This window comes from Solanum pennellii, chromosome 12 (genome assembly GCF_001406875.1).
Source record: "Solanum pennellii chromosome 12, SPENNV200".
Lineage (NCBI taxonomy): Eukaryota > Viridiplantae > Streptophyta > Magnoliopsida > Solanales > Solanaceae > Solanum > Solanum pennellii.
Window position 1 is genome coordinate 13,694,203 of NC_028648.1, and position 7,781 is coordinate 13,701,983.

The window sequence follows — 7,781 nt, forward strand, 5'->3', positions numbered from 1 at the left end:
CATTTGGACTGACCAATGCATCGACAACCTAAAGTAGAATATTTGGGTCATGTTATAACCAAGGATGGGGTATCTACAGACCCTACTAAAATAGATTCTATGCTCCCAACTCTGCTAGAGCTCTTAGAGGATTCTTGGGGCTAACAGGTTACTACAGGAAATATATGGCAAGATATGGTACCATATGCAGACCCTTGACAGACTTATTAAAGAAAGATTCTTTTAAGTGGGATGCAGAGGCTGGTGAAGCCTTTGTTGCTCTGAAGAACGCCTATTGCCACCACACCTGTACTAGCATTGCCTGATTATTCAAAGAAATTCGTAGTTGAAACTGATGCAAGTCACTGTGGTATAGGGTCCGTTCTGATGTTAGATGGCATACCCATTGCCTATCTCAGCAAGGTACTGGCTCAACAACACAGGGATAAATCTATCTACGAGAAGGAGTACATGGCTCTATTGAATGCAGTCGACAGATGGAGACATTATTTGCAGTTTAAGCATTTTGTAGTCCGGACTAATCATCATAGTTTGAAATACCTTTTAGAGCAAAAGGTAACCTCAACATTGCAACAAAAGGGTCTTACTAAACTTTTGGGGTTAGACTATGAAGTTCAATACAAAAAGGGTGCAGAGAATAGAGTTGTTGATGCACTTTCTAGACAACATGAGATATGTAAGGACGATTTTGACCAAGTCACCGGGAAATTATTGACAATCAGTGTCACAGTTCCTAGGTGGATGCAGGAGGTAGGAGATAGTTATGTAGATGATGACCTTGCTCAAGAGTTCATGGTGCAGCTTGCGGTGGACTCAAATGGTCCTACTATTTGGCAATTCACTTCTGGTGTTCTGAGAAATAAAAGGAAGATTTATGTAGGTGGTACTGGAGATTTAAGGCAAAGGTTGATTTCTACATTCCATGATTCTCCGATGGGTGGTCACTCTGGGCAGTTGGGTACTCTAAAGAGGTTGGTTTCACTGTTTTATTGGCCCAACATGAAACAAATGGTGGTGCAACATGTTGAGAGTTATGATGTATGCCAAAGGAATAAGGATGAGAATGTCGCATACCCAGGGCTACTGCAACCTCTACCAATTCCTAGTCAGACTTGGAGTCATATCAGCATGGATTTTATAGAAGGATTGCCGAAATCCAGCTCTAAAGATGTGATATTAGTTGTAGTGGATAGGCTATCAAAGTATGCTCATTTTGTTGCCTTGTCCCATCCGTTTACTGCAGCCACTGTAGCAAACAAGTTTTGGAAGAAGGTACACTGCTTACATGGTACTCCCGAGTCCATTGTATCTGATAGGGACAAAAAATTTCTCAACAACTTTTGGCAATCCTTATTCAAACTATTGGGTACTCAACTACACTTTAGCACTGCTTATCACCCTCAAAGTGATGGTCAGACTGAGAGAGTGAATAGGTGCATTGAGAACTATATGCGGTGCATGACATCGAACAGACCTATTCATTAGAGACAATGGCTTCCTTCCGCTGAATGGTGGTACAACACGAATTTTCACACTGGACTGTAGATTACTCCATTTGAGGCTCTTTATGGTTATTCACCACCCCAACTATCTGTTGGACCCCTACTTGAGACTGTTGTTCCTGCTGCTGAAAATGTTGTTATGTAGCGACAACAAATGTTACAACTTTTGAAGGACAACCTCCATAAGGATCAAGAAAGAATGAAGGTGTATGCCGATAAAAAGCGATCAGATAGAGTGTTGCAGGTGGGTGACATGGTTTACCTTAAACTTCAACCATACATTCCGCACAACAACATCCTTGTCCTCAAGGATTGAAAATAAAATCTGGAAACTGTGCTTGTATGAACTCGTAATCCTCCCAAGTAGCATCTTCAGGAGGCAAGTTAGACCATTCAATGAGCACTTTCACCTTGGCCCTATTGTTATGCTTCACCATTTGTCTCTGAAGGACATCAACTGGTTTCACCAAAAATTGACCGTCTGCACCAGTAGCAGGTAGAACAATTTGAGCTACCCTATTATCTCCTATCTTCTTCTTCTCAAGAGTAACGGTCAGGATTAGAAGTTAATAAATGAAGCGCAAAGGTTAGGATTGCGCCACGTCGGTAACATCTACATCAGCTCAAGTCACAGTTAAAAAGCAACAACCAAGAGAGAGAAGAGGCATTGATCAAATTGGTATTATTCTCGTGCTCCCTTCTCTCTCTTCTATCAGATTCTCTTCTCTTTTCTTCATCTTCCTAATCTAAACATTCTGTTGCAGGATCGGAGCTATGTCCATGGAGGTTTACTATCTTAGTTTCTAGTTTCGTTTATTTCCTTTCATTTCTGTACAATTTCATTTGAATGAAAACAGAAAATTGTTCCAAAAAGAGAATCGTTCAGTCATAGTTACATTTTGTTGAATTATATTTCCTATATTGAGGTCAGATCGTGACAGATTGTGGGAAGTGTCTGGTGAGTTTTCTATATACGGATTACTGAATTAATCACTTTTCACAAAGTTTAGTCTCTTTGATTATCTCATTCTTGGGAATGAATCACCACTGCCCAAATTTACACAGCGAGACCAATATACAATTGCTTTGAACCTCTTCTCCGCCCTTTCGATAATTTTCATCCGCAATTATGATTGGTTATGTTAAATTTTGGGTCGTTTTTGTTTATCTGAGCATTTGGTTAAGTCTTTGTTGTGTGTTTGTCAAATTTCTATTTTGCTATCTTGAATTGAAGTGTTACTTGGACGAATATTATAAAGCTATTTTGTATTTTTTTGAATGTGCCTATTTGTGGTTATGAACTGGTCGATTAATAAATTATTTGTTTAAGTGTATATATGTTTGTGGTTGTTTAAGTCTTCTTTTTATCTTTTGGGTATTAGTAAATTCTATTTTTTTGTTATCAAAATTAGTGATAAATGGATCAGTACTGTAAATGATTATTGAATGCATTGAGCTTTTTTCTTCTAGTTCATAGTTAGGCTAATTTGTAATTGGCGTCCTAAATTGTAATGACTTGATAATTGGGGTTTACTTTAAGGAAGATTGAGAGATTGGATCTTGTTTGGGAGTTAGCTACATTAGATTGATGATTGTATTCGGTGAACACAATACATATTTCAAATTTTTCCGCCATCAATCGAAATTGTCTCTATGTCTTATAAGTTTTAGAACAGTTCTCTAACTCCATATTGATTTAGGATAAACTAGATTTTCTCTATTAGTACGTATCTTTTAACCCTTGTTTGTGGGTCATAAAATTCTTTACCTCGAGGTATAGGTAAGGTATATCTACATTCTATCCTCCCAAGCACTAGTTCGTGAACTTATATTGAGTATGTTGTTGTTGTAGTCAATTATGATTAAGCATTCGTGTTAATTTGTGAATTCTTCCAGGAAAACAACATGAGCTAAAACACAAATAGAAAAAAAAATGGGCATCCTAAATGCATGGCCCAAAGGTTCATGGAGCAACTAGTGCTTGGTGACTGTTGTTTATATTCTCTTATTCTTGAAAGTATTTTGAAAAGTTACTGTGTTCCATGCCATGGTGTTTGTGTGCAGATTCTCTAATTGGTGAGGTTGAATGAATTGGTGTAGATATACATTATTTATAGGAGTATTTGATTGAGGAGTAAATAGATTCCTCATCTCTTTTCACTAGCATTGGGGTCTTTGCTAATTCACATGCACAATACCAGATAGTCTATTTATCAAGGCTAGAACAAATGGGAAAAAAATATTTTAGTATTTTTGTCTCAATTGAGATTTAAACTTGAGATCTCATTGTACTTAACCAAATTCATTGACCACTAGGTGACACACTTGAGGGCTTGCTGTTTAGACTTCTTAAGTAGTCAGTTAGAGGACAGGGGATACTGTTCTTTTTCTCGTTCTTGTTCGAGTATGAATTCTTTGAATAAAGTCAAAGTATATGTGATTCTGGATTAAAAATAAATAGTAGCATCTTATTGTTGATTCATTTTTTGCCACTGAATATGGGTATGTTGTGGTAATTGGAACTTACTAGTAGTGTGTAAGTTTCTTCATTTCTAGAATTTAGGGGAAATGTTTATGAGAGGGGTCTTATTTAGAGGCAGGGTTAGATAAAAAGTTATGGATTTATCCGAACCCAACACCTTTTGTCAAAATCTTATATTTATGTTACGAAATTCACTATATATGTATTTAATTTATCAAAAACCCTGTGTAAGCTAACATTTGTTAGAATGCAGAATCCATAAACTCATATTTCTGACTTCACCTTTGGTTTTATTCAGCAAAATGTTCCTTAATGTGTTCATTATTCTATGTCTGTAACTTGATTTTATCAACTTAATTAAAATTTTAACTGCAACTTTTTATTGATTAATTATTATGGCTTCAAAGAGCATCTTTTCTCTTCCATCTCAAAAAAAAATCTTCTTACAGAATACTAGTATACTGTTCTATTATGTCAGTGGAGCTTGTAAAACACATTGTTGCTAATTTCATTGCAGACATTTTTTTCTTGTCAAACTCTGAACGGACGAAAATGAAGCTGCAATTAAATTTGCAAAAAAAGTTCTAGAGATTCTCTCATCCCGATGAGAAGCAACCTCCTGTGGAGTTTATTTTGTTCTCCAACTGCTTTGATGGAAGGACCGTGGATGCTGTTGCTTTGACAAGCAAAGAACATTACAGGTCACCTTTTGAATCGGTAATACAAGAGTCACTTTCCCAGAGTATGGAAATGTTCAAGCAGAAAATAAGAAATTCAGAGTGGTAAAATAGCTATTGCATTGGTTGAACCAATCCAAGGTGAAGGTGGCATATGTAGTACAACAAAAGATCTCTTACAAGTACTGAAGACTTTTTATGATACTGCAGATTCTTTAATTGTTTCAGATGAGGTAAGAAACTTTATAGATTACAGTACTACCACTTCAGCATATTAGGCTTATGTCTCATCTGACAAACATGAATGACTTATGTTGAAGTAATTAAACACATAAACATAGTTACCTGATAATTATTTTTTACATAAGCATAGTTGTTAAAAGTTCTTTTACATAGACATACAATGAGTCAATGACCAATAGCGTGTCTTTGTATAGTAGTAGTAATACATTATATTATTTCATGAGGTGATTTCTCTAGGATTCATCAAAAGAGTTGAAGGTCATTGTGAGGGAGAATGGAGTTTTACCTACCACTATCACAATTCTGGATGATTTATCATGTATAGGTGTTTATTTGAGACTTCATTTCTTCTTTTTTTCTGCATCCCATTCTTTTCTCATTTCTTGGTTTGAGGTACTTTGCACGGAAGTGGGGTTGATTTCTTGGATCCTTGAGTTCATTACACCTCTCCTAAGCTTAATGTTTCCAAAGACTTCATGACACGCTGATTATGCTCTGTTATGATTAATCTGCAATAAGCATCAACTCCTTTGTTCCTGTCTTGTTAGTATGCATCTCAATTATTACTTAATAGAGACCAAGTTTTCAACATGTTATCTGCTCATATATATACTCCATACTTGTGCTAACTTTTGACTTTTGGCAGCTCAATTATATTGATGAGTTCGTTAACTCTTTCATTTATATCTTCCTCATATGAAAGAAATGGAACTTTTAACATATACACTGCCACAGTTATATGGCTGAATATTGATGCATATTTGATAAGTATCTGACAGATGTATGAAAGTTTTGACCTTTTCAATTTACTTGACAGTTTAAGTGAGTGATCAATGTGAATATGATAAATAAAGTGAGATTTTTTTTGTACTGGAATGTGAATATGAGAAATTTGTTGCAGAAAATAACCTTTTGAGAGCATCTATACTTCTCTGATGAGAATCATTTGCATCTTGTACTTAATTAATTTTAGAAATATCATGTTCTGCAGCACTTCAAATCTATGATAAATTATTTGTTAAACTTACATTTCACGAGGAATTGTGAGAAATGAGAGCACGAGTCCAGAATATTGCAATCATTGCTACAAAAGTCTGTACAATTGTGAAGTGATAAAACCTAAAATACTTGCATGACCTTAGCTTATTTCTTAGTTGTCATACTATGTTATCTTTCTTTTAACTAGGGAATCATATTAGCATGTAAAAAATTTTAACCATGTATTATATTCTCTCTCTATGGTAGGCTTGACTACTGAAGAACTAAAGATTCTAGCACGTCTTAGTAACAAAGCTCGAAAACTGCTAGAGAGACATTGCACTTGTTGTAAGTCAATTGCACATTACGCTACTTTATTTGAGCAACTCTACCTTGTTTACCCTCATCATAATTGTCAAAAGTATTTGTAATTTTGACTGCTGAAACTTAAATTCCACTAGCTATATATGTATATGAGCATATCCTGAGATGTGACACGTAAAAAAGCTTCATAGTCCCGGAGAAAATAGCTTGCCACAACGGTCTTTGAGTAATTTTAAGTATGGTGAAATATTTTATAGTGTATTATTTATTATGTGATTCCTTCTGCTTTTTAAATTTACAATAATTTACTTTATCAAAATATAATTAAATTTATCATTTATTTGGTGTATAATTTAACTTTGCTACAACACAAGTTGTATTGGAAGAATTTTTTTTTAAAATTTTTTTGAAAGGATTAGAAAATAATGACCTTGCTGATATTTTTTTTACAAGTAACGACCTATGTAGTAAGTCTCTAATGCATCAATCTTATGTGTTGGACCTTTGCAAATTTATGTATTTTTTTTAAAAAAAAATTGTGTATTGGATATGTAGCAATTATCATAAATTGTTGTTAAAGGTGTATTAATTTTTTTTTATTTATTGCAATAAAAACTTTGTTGCCAAAAACTTTTCTGAAAGATTACTAATCAACATTTGCCACGTTTTTGCAACAATAAATATTGCTGGTAAAAAAAATAATTTATGGCAACATTAGATTTGTTGTGAAAGTGTTTGTAAGTCACAACTATATGCAGGTAAGGCAATAATTTTCTTAGTTGCGTTAAGTTAGTTTGTGGCAATAATATATTTTGTTGTTGCAAAAAATTTTCGCATCAACGTTTATTGCAACATGCAACAACTTCTTTGTTGTTGTCAGAAGTACTTTTAGCAACAATAACCATTATATGGTAATAAAAAAATTCATTGGGGAATGACTTTTTTCTTATACTAAAATCCTAACTCTGCGACATAACCCTTATGTGGAGTTGGGTCCTATCTTATCAACTCTACCTTTACTCTTTCGAGGCTTGTGTATTTTGATTTTGTGAGGCCCTTTCACATCAATTTCATTTTTGGTCATTTCTTTGCTCATTGGGCGCCTTCCAAACACCTTATCACATGGGTTAGTTCAAATGTGTACACAAGACTCAAACCTTATCGACATAATGGGGTTTTGCTCTCAAACTTCGCTAAAGTATGATTTTCATTTGGTATTTAGACATATAAATATGTCTAAAATCATGACACTTTAAGAATTATCCATGGAGTTATCTTGAATGTGTAGGCTTAAATTGTTAAATACATAATAAGAAATTTGAAGTTTCCATAACGGGTCCTAAAAGTTGTTTTGGGATATCATCTTCTCTAACTTTGAGTTGGTGATAGCAAGATCTGGGGTCTTTGTTAGAGAAACAAGTGACACCTTAAAGTTGATCATACAAGTTCTTGATTTTAGGTAGGAAATACTCATTTTTCATGGGTGACTTTATTCAACTGGTGATTATCAATACACATTCTACGAATATCATCTTCTTCTTTTTTTTACACTAGTAGGTTTGGAGCACTCCAAGA

At 34.5% G+C, this 7,781-nt stretch overlaps 1 long non-coding RNA gene across 1 annotated transcript; it reads left to right on the plus strand.

Moving 5' to 3' along the window:
• The first annotated feature begins 2,168 nt into the window (after positions 1-2,168).
• On the plus strand, positions 2,169-6,482 carry LOC107005803. Its single transcript, XR_001454942.2, has 3 exons — positions 2,169-2,460; positions 4,502-4,894; positions 6,150-6,482. It is a non-coding gene; the product is annotated as an uncharacterized LOC107005803 (long non-coding RNA).
• Positions 6,483-7,781: the final 1,299 nt, after the last annotated feature.